We start from the raw sequence: 17,528 nt of genomic DNA on the forward strand, positions 1-17,528 counted from the left end.
GTCATTTACCCTCAGCAGGGCCCTCAGCAAAACACCGTAGCAACGTCCTCTCCAGGACACAGGTGGAGAAAACAAATGAGCCCCCTGCTCTGAAAAGATTTCTAGCCCTCAAGAAGTTTGTCCAACTGCAACTTCAGTCTGAGAAAAAGAAAATGCTGAAGAATAAAGGATTCACTGCAAAAAGCTGAAACCACAGTCAGATTAATATGTTTTTCACTTTTAGCTAGAAAATGAACCTATCTTCTGTGGCAGGATTATTTTTATCACTTCACAGAAAAGAAATATGAGAGTGAGAGTAATGGATTTTAAATTACGATAGCTACTTCAATTAAAGTTTTGCCCACACATTGTAGATGGTGTATCAGTGCTTCTCTTGCATGAAGTTCACCAGAAAAAGTATGTACGTCTTATTATTTAAATACTCTGTATTTCTCAAACTTTCCAAAGCAAGGAAAGCTTCAAAAAAAGACTAAAAGGTTTGCTTTTAACAGAAATGTAATTACTGCAGGTCAGATGTCCCGTTCCATCACAGAGATGGGCACTGCACTGTGTAATCAAAGTGCTAAAAGTAGAATGACATTTTCAGGATTGTACTTTGGTAACAAGCCCACTGTTTGCTATTGATGAGCATACGCGCTCATCTGTAGTCGTCATGCCATTAGCACTTATTGACTGTCTGCGTCCTTCATCAAGTGAAGTCAATGGGGTGCTGCTCGTGCTCAAGGCTATTTAGCGCAACAGGAAGGAAGAAGGGGGCATGAGGGTTAAAGATGGAGGGAGGTAAAAAGAGAGCAGAGAGATGGGGAGAAAAAATAGAGTAAAAAAAAAAAGACTGTGTCATTGACGAGAGAATGTCACTCTCAAGGGAACTCGCATCTAAATCAATCAGTCAGCTAAGTGAAGCAGTGGGCGACTGGCAGCTTGACAGGCCTGCTCTATTCATAAAGCAAATACGTTGCTCCTGTCCATCAAACATGATGAAATAGCTTAACTCGAACAGAAATATGGCTGCCGGGCAATGGACAAAGAGGACTCAAGGTTGCATCATCCGCCGTTTCAGCTGACATGTGGATCTGAACATTTTCCTCTCTGAAGAAGGATGTTTACCGCATTCATTCCCACACCTCCAACATGTTTTTAGATCAGCAGTGAGCGTTAAACATTCGGGTTGCCAGGTTGTTATAAAAATCCCTTTGGCAAGTGTATCTCCTCCTCAGGCATATTGTCCTTTTTGTCTTTTTACTTTTAATATTAGCAGAAGCATTTGTATTACCATTAGACAATTCTGAATTTTATTGAATATCCATATCTGAGTTATGCTTGTCAAAGTTGTTTTTGATTAAGATCCTTTAAATGTTGAAATGTTTTTAGGAGTATTTGGTTAACAGTTCGGTTTGATGCACACTAGAAGATTTTCAGATTTTAACCGATTTTTAAAAGCGTAGGAGACCACAGACATAAGTTTTAACCAATTTTGAATAGTTAAATCATAAGATCGCGCTCAACAGACGATTAGGCCAAGATGTGGGACCACACACAGGCCATCAAGCTGTTTTTTTGTTTTTTTTTTTCAAGTGTGCTGTCTACTCTGTTCCTAGCTGTCCATCTCTGCTCTGAAAAAAGCAAGCCAGCCTCACACGCTGGCAGCTAATTGTTGTTCTCTTCTGTACCTTTTCTTCTTCGCTTAACAATTCTTTTCTTTGTGTTTACGGCTGCCTGTGCAGGGTGATTGATTTATTTGTCTGAAAAGCTGCAGTGTAGATGGACAGATTATCTTTTGTTGTACTTAATAGAAACACCAGTTGCCATCCATTGTTGTTAACCAATATTAAGCTATTTGCTGTTGTAAATCAAATTTCAGACCTGTAACATTACAGCTTTTCTCACACTGTGAATATGAAAGTGTGTTTTCTTTGGCATTGATTGATTGACGACAAAAAGGGGCCAAGTGGTGACGCTGGGTAGGGTAGAAGTATTGTTCTGTTTTTCCTATAATGTCCATCAACTGTGGTCATATTCCATAATAAACGCTCTCGCAAAATAGGAATGACAAAAACCCTCCACAGCCCTTTTAATCATTCATTCCTCAAACAACATCGGTGAATGATTATTATACCTGGCTGTAGAAGGAGTCTGTGCGGTGGAGAGCACAATGTCCTACTTCCTCGGCTCTTTGGTATTTCAAATGGAGGAAATTAATTGCATTGCCTGAAATGCCCCTTTTTGTTTTGATTCAAAGCAAAAGAGCCAACTCTCTCTCAGGCTACGGAGAACACGCTTCTCCATATCACATAAAATAGTTAAACTATCTTGGTTATCCTCACAGACCTCCCTGTGTTGTTGTCTTCATCTTCGACTGTTGGAGAAGATTAAAAGACCTTTTTTTTTCTACTGGGCATAACCCTAACCCATTTACAGTGGAAGTCAGAAGTTTCCTGCTTGTTTTCTCTTTGAAAAATAGTGCCGGAAACTCTTGAAGACACTGTAAGACAATTTGCCTCAGTATATGTGTCTGCCCTCGGAGAATCAGAGGAGGGAGGTCTTCCTAAACGTCAGAGCATCTCTCATTATCCAGTGCTGTGTACCTTGCATGAAAGCTTAAGCTTCACCTATCTACAGGTGCCACAGGCAGATCAGAGGTTGTGTTGGGGACTGGGACACAGTGGAATGCTATATGAGGCGAGTCGATAAGCTCAAGCAATCCTTATCCATATTACCATGAAGAGCCAATAGAAATATGGTTAAATTCTCTCTACTTCTTTACTTGATACCCAATTATAATCCTGAGTTAAATCAGTGACGTGTGGGTGATGGAAGAAGGCGATCAAGATGTCATTGGACAAAAAAAAAGAAAAAAGGAAGCATATTCATACTCTCTGGATGTGCACTATCCAGTATAAGCATGAGGCACAGAGTGGGGTAATGTAATACTGACTGATAAACAAGAATGCAATGTAAACAAGTGATTATCTCTGAGTCATTGTGCATGTAAAGTCATATAATATCGTTGCCTCCCTATGCAGCCAGAAATAGAATTCACCTGCAGACTCTGTTATCTGTGGCAGTAGTAAAAAAAACAAAAAACAGATGAGCACATGGAAGGTGCACAGCATAAACAACAATCTGCTGCTAGCCTTCCTTCACAACCACAGAGCTGGAGGAAAGAGACAAAGCAAACAAGCCAGGTACTTTTGCTTCATTCACGGAGTGGGGGAGTATAAAACATGAGCACGAAATGAGGGAGTGGACTGAAAACCCTGCGATGAAGAGACTTGGGAGACCTTGAGAATAGAACAGCACATTCTGTCCACAGAGTCTTTGTGTGCAGCTACCCAGGAGTGCTCTCGACCTACTCTCTCAAACTGATTTCAACCGTCCACTGCCACACTGAAGAACTGGTTTGTCATTAAGGAACAAGCCCCGTCCACAAAACATTGTCAAGCCATTTCCCCTTCAGGACCACTTATGGATTCTCAAAAGCAAATAAACGGAAAAAAAAAAGAAAGAAGAGGAATAGAGTAAACAGCTAATGACTCAGTTCAGATTGTTAGCAGAATCTCAGCACTTCCTGCAGCCTCAGCCAGTTTCACAGTATGTTCTTTTTTTTTTTTTTCCAACACAAATGACTGATGAGCTGTCTATAAAAGACAGAACTGGCTTAAGGGCTGTAAACACATATTTACTGTATGTTCACTTCTGAGAAACCATCTGCTCATCCCCTGACCTCTGAACATCTCCAGGAGCCAGGAAGTGGATTGTGGTTGAAGTCCAGTAACAACACAGGAAGTACTGTTGGGGCAGAGGCAGTCAGCGGGAAGAACAAAGGGGGTGTCATCGCTGCGTCAGCTGGAGAAAAATGTTTTTCCACCAGGCCATTCACAATAATTAAAGTTCAGCATGAGGCCACTGCAAGAGTGATAACAACTGTGAGACTCAGCCCGACATGTGACACTGACGCAACCTCATGATTTGTCGAAGAGGGCTAGAGAAATATAGCTGCTGAACACACTGACACTGCCTCCTCCAAGGCTATTTAAATTTCCCTGGGGATCTTACAGGAACCAGAGCTTACCTTAATTATTCACTTATTCTTTAAGAGCATATAGTTTTTAACTGGAGTTAAAAGTTATAGCCTTTTAAGATTTTTAGTCCTGATTTATTTGCTGACACCTGTGGTTACCGTGGTAACAGCAAGTGTGGTTTTTACACTACGGCAAACACTCTATAAGCAGCTACTTTGTCAGAAATGCAACAAGAGAAGCAGCAAGCGTTTCAGTTTAGCGCACAACCAAACAAACTCTTAAAGTGGTCTGATTGCACACCGCACACGCCTCCGGTAGTTTACTACACAACAGCAGAGTGCATTGGAAAAAGTTGGTGTGTTTGCTGGAGTGTTGAAACCTGATTTTCAACCAGGTTATTGACTTATTGAAATCCCTTTTTAATCATCAAAGTAAATACTGATAATAAATACATGATAAACAAATTATGAGCCTTAACTATGGAGTATCTATGTAAATAAATGAAGTCAATTAGATGAAGCATCATTGGTGGGAGTAAATGAAGCGAGAACTAAAGCAAGCTACCGAAGCGTGAAATTAATCCTTACAGTGGCTTGGGAGTACAAGAGAAACATCTGGAAATAGGATTGCATTGTGCTACATCTCTACAATGTACCACAAAGCCCACTGATAATAGAGCAAGCAGGAGCCATACGACCTGTCAAATATGTCACTTCCTCCTCTAACCCCCCCAGGGGCCGCAGCCCAATCCAATAATGTAAATCACAACCATGTAACACAAGCAAGAAATAGAAGATCAGTATTCACTGTGACCCAGAGTGGATTCATGGATCATATTACCCAGGGAGAAGACATCCATCACATTCCCCCAGATCACACACGCTGTTGACCAAAAGATCAGAATCTCTCTCCAGGAAGTCTGGCAGCAGCCCCCCCCCCCCCCCCCAATGGGACCAGAGAGACCAGGAACTGACCGTGACCCTATCAAGGAGCCGCCGGGTCAAATTATCAACACAGCCCTCAGACACTCTCACTGCAGAGGAGAGGGTGAGAAACGTGACCTCTGCCCTGGATTCATAACTGCTGCTCAGCTGGGATCTCAGGCAGAGTCCCAGTTCAGCACTTTCTTCTATCTTATCTTTTATTCATTATTTTAATTTCGCTGGCAGCCTCCCACAGCCTGGGCTCTTTCTGAGGTGGATAAGTGCTTATGATGGTGTCATTAAAAAGTGCAGAAAAACAATGGCTGCCATTTAAATAATTGATTGTGTAAATGGATATGTTGTGAAGAGCATGGTGTGTTCTGGTCTCTGCAGAGAGCGCACACAATGAGGCTAAATTGGTACCGAAAATTTTTTATTCAGAGATATGAGGAAAGGTGAGAGGTCATCTATCTCCTCTTTAATAGGAGCCTACTTTACATGAAATTATGAATAAACGATGGCAATTTTTTTTTTTTTGAAGAGCTGCATCTTTTAACACAATAAACAATCAAGCATATCTTGTGTGAATGAAATGGCTTCAGATTTGAGGTGCATATGCAAAACAGTTCTGTGTTCGCAGATCAGCTTGCAATGAATAATTTATCAGAGTGAACTTAAATTAGATGTGTGTGTAACTTATTATTTAACTTTAGAAAATGTATACCCCGATGAATTCAAATCATCCTTGTGTGTATTTCTAGGCTCTTCCTGTTCCAGTTGGAGACTTTTTTTCTTTTTTTTGGTGTAAGATCTTTCTAACAGTGTTCCTCCAGTCACTTTAACTCAGTTCCTCTATTTTATCTTTTGTCTAGCGTTTTATGTCGGCGGATGTTGCAGTCTCTAGATGTTCATTGTTAGTGAAAAATGAATCATTCTTTGGGAGTGGGTTTGGGATGTAGGTTGAAATATAAGACATAGCAAAGACAGAGTTTCAGAATGCTGACTGACAGAGGAAACTTATTGTAATCTGTCAAGAAAAAAAAGAAACTCTAAAGTGGATGAGAAGTTGTGAAACACCACTCAGTGTTGTGTAGGAGGATCGGATGTTTTGGGGATTTGCGGAAGATGTGCCAGTCGGTTTCTCAATCCCCTTGAGGTCCATCGTGTTCTAAATCGCCAATAATGTGGGTGGCAGTTGCACAATTGCAGCTTTTAACATTTATATCAAGCACCATTAGCAACTCTGCAACATATCTGTTTTTCAGGAAGGTTGATAAAAAAAAAACAAGGCTTGCCATAAACACTGAAACTATAAAAGGGCAAGTGTCAACCTTTTAAATAGCTACTTTTTTTGTAGTAATAAGAATAAGAGAAACACGCTGGAGACAACACTGAAAACCACCACTGATGCTACAAGTCGTCCCTTTACCTAATCTGACCTTCTTTCTTCAGACAACCACGTCTTCATTTGTCTAACACCAACACCTGCTCCTGCTCGCCTCCTCGCTCTCTTTACGAGACGTGACAGGCAGGCTCTCTACATGTAGACCAAAGTTCAATCTACTGTTAATCTTCCGTTTTGACAAGACGCAGACAGACCTGGGGGAAAAGCAGTTGGTAATTAATCCAATGGGAACGTTAACTGTTTCCAGTGGAATGCCTCTGAGCCCACGGAGCAGCAGAAAATTTAGGGGAAAACGATAACACAGAAAAAAGGTTTTAAGGCTATGTTTACATTGAAGACAATATTGTAGTCGTAGGGTATTTTTCCATCCACATGTTGTTGCCCATTGACGCCCTTGACATTTGTTGGACACATCTGTAAACACTGCTGCTTTGCTCTGGAATCACTTCCAAGTCGGTAAACCGCTACTAAAATCTGACTTTATGGCACATCTGTGCAACATATAAATACAGTAGATGTTTTGGTAAACACTCAATGGGACTATCATGAGAGCCAGTAAAGTTGTGAAATTCAAAACAAATATCAGAGTGCTCAGGATGTATGTTACCAACAGAAGGGAATAACAGGGAACATGAAATGTTTGAGTGGCCAAAACTGTGCAACAAGCGTATGAGTGTAAGACATTACTGGGTGAAAATATTGCGTACGTCAGGCAGCGGTTCCCAGCCTTTTTGGTTCCTGACTAGAACTGAAACAATTAGTCTCTTGGACAGAAAAATAATTGTCTATTTTCGGTAACTAATTATTCATTTAAGTAATTTTTAGCCATGCTAGCAGCATAGCTCTAGGGATGGGAGAGTTTGTCTGTCTGCCCACCACTTTGGTCCAGGCTGAAATATCTCAAGAATTACTGGATGAATTGCCGTGAAATTTTGTACAGACATTTATGGTTCCCAGTCGGTAAATCACACTGACATAGATTGACATTTGTGGTTTTGGGTGAAATGTCTGGACAGCTAGTAAATGGATTCCCATGAAATCTAGTGTCATCACCAGGTCCAACTTTAAATTTGGTTTCTGGACAAATACCTGCAAATATTATACATTAACATGTTAGCAGGCTGATGGTAATGTTTATGGAGACAATACTTGGTAGATTAACCCTTAATGAACATGAGCTTTAGCTGCAGCCTCACCTCTGACCCCTTAAATGGGGATATGTCGACTTGCAACCTCTCATCTCAGACTGCATGTGTCTTCAGGCTGGAATCTGTCCTACCACAGATTGATTTGGATAGTTTTTAGTTGCAATTTACCCAGCAAGCCACAAGACAAACACAAAAATTGGAGAGAAAAAAAAAAACAAAAAACAAATTTTGTTAAGCAGAACTCTTTATCTATCCTGTTGGCCATCTCATAATCTCCTCAGAACTTTAGTGGTTGTAACTAAATGGTTATGAAAAGGCTTTAAAGACATTTTTTAAACATAGAACTGAAATTATACTCAGTTGTGACTGATTCTTCAGTGGCTCCAGCTTGGAGAATTTAATTCAATCATGACTTAATTGTTTTACATCTATCACACTTAAGCCTAATTAGCAAACACTTTTCAGCTTGTTAGCAGCCGACTGTGTGATTATATAAAGTTCTGTACTACATATCACCACTCCTTTTAGGTTAACACAAAGATCCAGTGATGCGTAGAGGTGTTATTAGTCTTTCAATTATCACTACAGAATGAAAGAGACACTTGGGATGTGTCGTGTTGCTTGTAATTCATTGTTCTCAGTAGATACATGTGTTTTATAACTTCCAGTAGTTGCTCAGTAGGCAGATGAAGATGGTGATGGTACCCTTGACTCATCACTTTGAACTCCCTAAGGACTGGGTGGCCAAGTATGGAAACTAAGAGGAGCTCATTTGTTAAATCAAATGAGGCTTGACAGAAACTTTCTTTACAGACTTGCTTACTTAAAGCTGGAAGAAAACCAGGGTAGCGACAAAAAAAAAAACTAGTCTTTCTCAAATCCTGCAGTTGTGAGGATTCCTGAAGTAACACATATAGAAAAAAAAAATTTTCTCTGCAGATACAACTTGGATACAGTTGGCACCCATCAAGGTCCAGCCTCCACTCAGCTAACTGAAAAAAGTCAGTCAAATTATTAAAGACTCTGCTTTTCCATCTGTGACTTCTGCATGTGTGATGAAGAGGAGTAGAAGCACCCCCGGGCTGTGATGTTTTCAGAACAGCTTCCTGTTTTGCCTCTAATTCCGCGCTTTCGTGAGGTTCTCCAGGAGACGTGTAGTAATCCTTTGCAGTAGCATTTCACACCTAGTTAACACTCAGAGCTTTATCTCTAACTGCGCCGAGCCTCCTGCCAGATAAGGGATATATGCGTGGATTGAGTGTTGGCCTTTGACTGCCGAGAAAACGTGTGAATTAACAAAACGTTCTGCTATTACCGAGCAGGTTGGCTCACTGCTCTGCCGCTGGAGAGCGGGCCTGATGCAGGCAGTTTTAGGGAGGCTACTCAAGGGCATCCCAGTGGATCCATAATATTAACTTGGCCTGTGGATTTTCAACTTATAAGACGCTGTGCTTTATCTTCTCCCTGCTACATTATGTGACTCCACAATAATGAAGGCTTGCACATATTCTTCAGGCTTAAGAGACAGGCAGGAAAATTAAGGGTGAGAATAAAGAGGTGTCCTTTTAATACTATTAATTGCACAGTGTCTTCATTTTTAAGGTTGCCAATATGTTCCAGCTCTTTCACAGAGGGATCACTTGCACTGTAATTTGAGAGTCAGGTTTAGCATAAATCAGAATAATACATCGTTCCTGTTCAGTATGCTCTGGAAGTAGATAGCAAAAAAAAAAAAAAAAACCCAAAAAACAGTTTAATCACAATTCTAACTGCTTAGCCACATCTTGATAAATGGAGGTGGAGGTAGAGGTGTTTTAACTACAGCAGCACATCTGTCTTGCAGTGTGTGTAAAAAATTCTGTAGTTCGCCAAAAGGTTCATTCTGGCAGCGGCTGCCTGCACAGATATAAAACTCCAGCTCCAAATTAACTTGGCAGGGATAATCCCACAAAATGATAGCTGCAGTGATGAAAATAACATTTGTACAAATTCCTAGTGACCCGGGCCAGGTTGGAGTGTGTCTCTCCACTGCCAAAAAAAAAAAAAAAAAAGCCTGAAAAATGTAAACAGTCCCGCAGGTGCGTCTGACGCTTCTGCTTGACATTTCAAGGATGTCTGGTAAGCGGAACTCGATGTTGACCTTTGAACTCAGACAGACGTACGGCTAGGTGGCAAGTGCATGCGAGTTTGTTGTTTACCGGAGCTCTTGGGTTCAATGAGCCCCAGGGCCGCTGCTGCTGCTGCTGCTTGCACTGCTAATCACAACCTTAACCACACATTTAAGTGACATTACTTGGAAGATGGTGTAAATAGGAATCTAACTTCACTGCGGTTCAGTGATGAGACAGAAAAGCGGTCAGCTGTGTGACATTATCATGAACAATCTCAATGGTTTTTAGGTCATTCAGAAAAAAAAACCCAAAAAGAAACACAGACAGCACAGTACAGAGGAATGGCTGTGGTATTGAAAGGTTTCACAGTCGCTCATTTAAGAAGAGTTGCCGGAGGTAATTGGAAAATGAACACCCCTCTCTGCAATGCTGTACATTGTTGAGGTCCCCACAGGTCTGTGCTAAAACCTATTAGAGTGACATCTGGAAGACAGATACTGGAGTCACACACACACACACACATACACACACACACACACACACAAACACACACACACAACCACTAATACTGGGTCTTTCTGCTAACCTAACCTAAAATAATAAGCCTTAACTAAGGGATTCCATGACAACACATGAAAGCATCCATGACCCAGTGGTGGGGTAAATATAGATTTTAAAAGTCATGTGTGTAAATTTTCCAGTAATACAGAATAACCAAATTCTTCTGCCTGCCTTCACTTTAGTACCAGATTTGACTACAAATAGGGCTTCCTTCCCTTCCTTCCTTTTTTTCATTTGGTGTCCTTATTTGACAGTAGCAGAGAAGACGACAGGGAACCCGGGGAGAGAGAGTAAAGGGAGTGACATGCATTAAATGGCCCGGTCGGTCGGGAGTCGAACCCGGCGACGTGCTGCTCAATTATTTCTTTCTTTTCAGAAAAAAACATTTGGTTCATAAATGCCCCTCATTTACCAACATGTTTTCATGTCAAAACAATGAAAACAGTTGTTTTTCAGTCTCTTCCAAAACTATCATTACAAAACTGAGCCGTATGAGCGTCATCTAAGACTACTCATGGTTAGAGAGCGATTGTGGTCATGGTTGAAGGACACCAATGTGGACTATTGGTAGGAGGCGGGATTAAACTCTGTATCCCCAACCATCTTTCCCAAACTCATCCCTGAGTGAGTTTTCTTGTGGGCCCCCCTCAGACAAAATTAAGATAGTTGTTTACATCTTGGCAAATTGGCACCATTAAAGTTTGCTGAATTAACTATTAGGAGCTCCTGTACAGACGACTATCACTAGATGACTTTGATATTGAAGAAAATGTGTTTTCTTTTTTTTTTTTTTCTTGTTTTTATGTCTGTTTTCTAAGCAGATTTATTGAAGTTAATTTGCAATGGACATCAGAGATAATGATACTCAGAAAGAACCAGTCCTACTGGATCTAAAAATATGCATAACATGTCTGTATGTTTTAAAATTTCACTGAGATATGACTCAGAAGTATGAATGTTGATGCAAATTTGTCGAAATTGGGCGCTAAGGGTTTTAAGGTACCTTAATTGCCTTTCACCTCACGCTGCATCTCTTTACCTTACATCTCTCCCTTCGCCCCTGCTGCACATTGCAATTCTTCCTCAGCGCCCTGGGCAGGGATGCCTTGCTGTTTGAAAACCTCTGGCTTAAACCAAGCAGCTCATAGTAAATAGAGATATTAACAAATTTGCAAACATACAATTTTCTCTGCATAAGATTATCCCCATACCACACAGTCCCATAAATCAAACTAGTAGCTGCATAAGGGGGCTGTCCTCGCTCGCCAGACTCCCATCTATATGGCACAACTGGGTACAGATGGTGAGGGAAATAAAAGCCAGTTTAGTTTCCCATGCGTCATTAATACAAGCAGTGACCCCCAACTTGGCAGCTGCACACAGCATCTCCAGGATGCCAGATTTATATTCTTACTCAGCATCGCAAAGTCCTAGGATCATGGCCCTATTACACACAGGATCTCATGTTATTGGAGCAAAGTGTCCTTGAGAAATGCTTCATATAGCCTGTGTGGTATGGATTTACACGCAGATTCTTATATGTAACTTAATTAATGTCTCCTGTCTCTCAATGCACTGTGTGCTGTTAAAATGATTATTCCCGTTGTTTACTAGAGCCAGTAACATTGAAGAAGAAAACCATGCGAGTCATTCACACGATAAAGCAGATTAATGCCTGTCAGCATGTTAGCTTAATCACTGGAAGCTCATCAGTCACGATGACGAATAGCGTCAGACCGCTGCTTCAGACAGACAGCATCTTCTGGAGTGGTTGCTCCTCCACAGCCACATAAATCCTGCCCGCTGTGATCCACTACCTTCATCAGCGATACATAACATAACTTCATTGAGGGATCGATCCATCACTGGGACCCTGCATGCACCATTATTTTCAACGTCCGGCTCCTACACTTGAGCGCAGCCGGATACTGCCTTCTGTGCTGATCGTTCAGTCTAAAACTGGCATCATTTGGATGCAAGCTCACAAAAATGTCACTCTGTCTATGAAACATTCACACAACAAAGGGTTACTGATGACAAGCGTGACGCCAAAGATGGCATCTTTAAAGAGTTGATATCTTTTGGATAGGCTACTGAATAGCCAAAGACTTTACTATTTAAATAGACACAGAACAAAACAGCATCTGACAGGCCGGTTTGTTTGTGATGATGTAAACACTCTAACTGCATACTGATGAGATACGTACATATCCACTATAGTTGGTTCACGATGTGGAAGTCTTCACATTAACATCAATGATAACCCTCAAATAACAGCACTCTAACCAATAATTATAAATTTTTCTATAATTTGTTTCCCCCCCACCAAATTAACTATTCTTTGGAATGTCAAAATATAATGAAAAACGTCCCAGAGTCCAATATGTCTTCAATATATATATCATATATAATAATAATATAATATCTTCAATTGTTTGTTTTGTCTCACAGTTAAAAATTACTTCAAATCAATGTCATGATTATTTCTAACTTTTACCTTGATTACCGTTAATGAGCGATTACTCTGGCGCTTATCGATCTCTCCTCTCTTTTTTTTTTTGAGCCATGAACTCTTCATATTCGGAAATTGTAGTGATTGTGTTCCAAGGGATTAAGCAAATTGGTGTCGTTACCTTTGGTGAGTGCAACACGGATAATGACCACTGTCTGATAATCATGACTGATAAAGGTGTTTGCGTCATCTTTTCCAAAAGCGATGCATTTTAAAACTAAAATGTCTTAGCGTGGACGTAGCCTGAGGTTCAGCGTTTGCTTTCGTGTCATCCATATCGCCAATTTCACTTTGAGTGAACGTTAGTTGGACGGCGTGGAGATGTGTGACTGGACACGAGGTAGTTAGAGAACCGTTCATGAACGCACGCATTGCAGAAAGTAAAAAAAACAAAATTAGCCGTCGTGAGCAAGATTGAGTCGGTGTGAGGTTTTGACACTTAATTTCCCTAAAACCTAAAAGGATGCAATTAAAAATGATATAAAATGGAGAATAACAGCAAATCCTCACATACATGTTGATAATTTGACTAATTGTTTCAGTACTAACCAATAATCTCTAAGCACCGAGGGACTATGGTGACGATCTGACCCAGTGAGGTCAATTCTCAAAACACGCAAATACTAACAGCGTTGCTCAATGCCATCAAGTGCAATTTATGAAAGCGTGTTGTTTGTTTTAGGACCAACATGTGGTGGATAAAAGAAAGGGAGCGGCCCATTCTGAGGGTAGCTGCAAAATCAAAAGAGGAAATCATTTTGTGAAACTCTCAGCTGACCTTGTTTTGTGTTAATGTTGTCTGCGTTCATATAGGCCGATGGTCCATATAGACAGTCTGCGAGCCTCGTGCCCCAGAGGAGCCCTGTAGAGCTGCACACAGTGGCCCCTGGTGAACATTTGACACTGAGCTTCCTGCAACAGTGACTAAAATAAAGGACCCCTAAAAGAGAGGTCAAATGCTTCATTTGAGAAACACAGAGCGCTGCTTCAGGCTCTCAGGCTGAAAAAGGAGATGTAACCCAAACAATGAAAAGAAAAAAAGGTGTCAGAGTTATCAGAGCAAGGCCAGAATGTGTGAGTCACTGGGAAAATGAAGGAGCGCAGGATATCTAAAGGACTGGTCAGAGTTTTTTTGTTTTTTTGTGGGGGGGGGGAGACAGACACTGAGGCTCTGGGACAGTTAGTTGCCCTGTCTGGTGCAAAATGTCCCAGACAAGCTTGTGTTCCCACAAAAAAACAAATTAAGCAAATGTGGAGCAAAAGGAAGTTGGCAGCGAGTCAGGTCATGCAGCGCAATGTTTATCATTGCTTCTGATTTCTAGTTAATTTTGATGAAGCATAACACAGCCCGGGCCATGACCGAATATGAATCTAGATGCAAATGAGCACGTTTCCTAAGATTTATGGATGTCAATAAAGACGGCATTCTCCTTTTTTGTGTGTGAATAAACAAGAGCACCAATGTGTTAAATCTGTGTGACATTAAATGCAGAACAACTCGCATGAAAGTCTTCATTTGGACCACAAGTGTCTCTGCTAATAAAAGCTGCTCTGCTACACAAGATGCTCTGTGCATGTTTTGCAAACTACATAAAGACATCCTGTAACAACATGGGAACAAGATGGTCAAATAATGCCAGCTAATTCCCAGAAGGCTCCCTCCCCTCCAAAAAAAAAACAAAAAAAAAAAAACATTTGTTACATTTGAACTCCCACTAATCCTGTCTGTGGGTTCATTTTGCCCAAACTTGAGGATACATTTTATCACTGTCAGTGTCTAATGACTTTAAATCCATGAATCTGAAAAGGGCAACAGTTCAGTGTGTGTTTGCTGCCAAATTCTCCCCAGTTTTCATGATGAAGTGGCTTTAAAAAGGGCATTTAAACTGAATACCCGTCCCTCGAGAAATCTCCAACAAAGATTTCAATAACAAAGACATCCCCCTCTTATTCTGTATTGCAATAATTAAGAGTCTACAGCTGGTCTATTACTGAGCAAAGCATTATCACTGGAATTGCTAATGAAAACCAATGATGGAAATTGTCTCCTAAAAGCTGCACTTCCTGCTGTGATCACATTTACATGTAATCAAAGTCTTAAAAACTTGGAACATCTTTCTTTTTCATAACTGATAGAAGAAGTTATGACATAAAACATGATTCATTCATAGTTCTGTCTCTTTTCGCCCGCTCTCTTTTGTGTTGCACAAAGCCCCTGCTTCACATGGAGATTTGACAGTGTGTGGCAGTGTGATTCATTGTTTATTTTCCTTTAAGTCCCTTTAAATGAATACTTCATCAAGCTGCTACAAAGACCCAAGTTATAGCTCTGCATCTACATCAACAACAATCAGCCAGAAATATTATAGCTCAACTTATCTCGGACAGAGTAATACATCAAAGTGCTTCAGTCACTCCACAGAAATCCGCGGTGGGGGAGATAAAAATGAGCTCAAACACCACGGCTTGCTGTGCGAGAGGCCATGCACACTACACCCAGTCGTGGCATTTAAATCATTCCAATCATCCCATCCCACTCGCTGCATAATAATATAGTACGGTGCAAGAGGATCCCCACCACATTTACAACACCTACGTCTCAGCTTCCCACACACCCTGTGTCAACTTGCGAGCAAATAGCTACACGCTGTAACATGGCACACACACACCGAGTGCATGTCTAAATCCATGTAAACATTATATGTGTATCACTATGAAAAATGCGCTTAAACTTTAAGCACCCACTGGTGGCTTATTCAAATTGTTTTATCCAGTTAAAACCCCCAAAATATTCAGTTTACATTAAATTACATCAGAGAAAAGCAGCAAATCCTCGCTCTTGAGAAGCCGGACACAGTGAATATGTACATTTACGGGAGACATTTACATTGTTGATTCACTTCCACTAATCGATTAACTAATCCAGCGCTGCTGCTCTGGTACAAATTCCCACAACTTCTGCATTTTCATCACGCTTTTTTCCCCCAGATCAAGTTCACTTTTCTGTTTAAAACCCTTATGGCAAGTGTGCTGGCAAGCAGCAACCATGTGCTTAATTGAAAAGCTCAAGTGCAGTAATTAAAAAACCCTTGTATTACTCTGCACATTAACTTATTCAACTTGAAAGTGTAGAGGGGGGGGGGGGCGACGTTAAAGTGATGGGATGCAGCCTGAGGGCATGTCTCAACAATTAACAAAGAACTTATCAGCTCTCACATGAATCCATATTGCAACAGCGTAGATGTAGATGTAGATGGTAACGCCTTGAGATGCATTCAAATGCACCTGGGCCCTGGTTTATTAAGTGCTGGGAGTCGGTGAAGGATGTTGTGGTGTGAAGTGCACTGTGAGAAGTTTAAGTGGCAGGTGCTTTAATGGCTCAACAGATCCTGAACACACTACTCTTCATTATATCTGAATAGGAACTATGAGGTGTGCGTGTGTGCGTGTGTGTGTGCGTGTGTGTGCGTGGATTTCAGCCAAAGAAGAGAAAAATAAAAAATAAAATGACACTTGTATCTATTTGGCCAAAATTCTCAGTCAGTCTCCTATTTGCCTGGCAGCAGTCTGTGTGTCTCAGGTAGGACAAAGAAGAGAGGACCACTCCATCCCTCCTGAGGCTTCCTGCGCTCCTATTGGTCAGCAGGAAATCCTTTTGTTTTGGCTCTCACGGCTGAAGAGCCCTAACAACGCATCTCATGAATGGAAGCCAGATATTCCTGCACAGTCACAAAGAAAAGGCCCCGAAAAATATCAGATTCTGGATATTTTAGAATAAATGTAATCCCTTATAGAACTGATTAGATTTTTCCGATATTGATTGATTTGATTATTAATCTCCCCGTTATAGCTCCACGACTTGCAAGTCAACGTGCTGTTCATTCTGCAAGCAGCGGCAGCGGCAGCAGCTCTCCCACTTAAAAACCGAAGAAAACTGAGTCAACTCTGGAGTTAGATTAGAATACATAGTGACCCATTCATTCTCTACGGGCAGCGGGAGCCTCTCCGCTGAAAGGAGCCCGTTATATTGGCGACGTCTCCCGCTTTTATACAGGGCGCGCACACACACACACTCACACACAGTCAAATCACCCCCCCCAAAAAAACTTTTCCATTTCTGCACCCACTCGCTCCAAAGACACCCAACCATGCAGCCTGAAAAACCGAGGACATGAACTTCAAGCCACACGGAGCAGACAGGCGCAGGCAATAACATTTCGCAACAACAACATCAACACAAAAAAACAGGAAATGAAATGAATGCACTCACAGAAATCAAACATGCACGCGGCCAACCAGCGTGGAGAAATCACAGTGTGAAATAATAATGATACAAATAAAAAAACACACACACACACACCATGAGTTCCTTCTTGGAGCCGGCAGCGCTCACACGACCACCCGGATCAAACAACTTCTCATAGCCGGCTCGTATGTTTCCATTCCGGTCACCGGTCACGGGATTAATGGCATTTGTAAGTCCGTGTAATTACTATTATTAGTTTTCTCTCCTCCGCCGATGGTTACATGTGAACAAGTTGTAGACTCTCTGCGCAGTGACAGCTACTGCTTCTCTCTGTCTTACCGATGTGAACGGTGGGAGTCAGTCAGTCTCTCTCTCTCTCTCTCTCTCTCTCCCCCCCCCCCTCTCTGCTGGTGGAGTGGTAAGGGTGAGGGGTGAATGGGAGCAAAAGGGGAGGGAGCATCTAACAAGCACTGTGAGCCTCTATAGTCTCTATACCAGCAGGAAAACTACATCAACTAAAGGCTATATAGTGTAATGTAATGGGAATAAACGCATTTAAACGGTCAGTTCACCCCCCCCCCCACTCCAAAAAAAAAAAAA

The 17,528-nt window shown here is 41.3% G+C and overlaps 1 protein-coding gene across 1 annotated transcript in view; it reads right to left on the reverse strand.

The window, feature by feature from the left end:
• The window catches only part of chst15b (carbohydrate (N-acetylgalactosamine 4-sulfate 6-O) sulfotransferase 15b), a 32,847-nt gene extending 15,567 nt beyond the window's left edge, over window positions 1–17,280 (reverse strand). Inside the window, exon 1 of the mRNA XM_023413409.2 lies at window positions 17,043–17,280. The gene's annotated coding sequence lies outside the window, so the exon portion shown is untranslated. The remainder of the gene's footprint in view (window positions 1–17,042) is intronic.
• Window positions 17,281–17,528: the final 248 nt, after the last annotated feature.

Source organism: Seriola lalandi, unplaced genomic scaffold (assembly GCF_002814215.2).
Source record: "Seriola lalandi dorsalis isolate HSWRI2012SDOR001 ecotype SW California unplaced genomic scaffold, Sedor1 jcf7180002054516, whole genome shotgun sequence".
Classification (NCBI taxonomy): domain Eukaryota; kingdom Metazoa; phylum Chordata; class Actinopteri; order Carangiformes; family Carangidae; genus Seriola; species Seriola lalandi.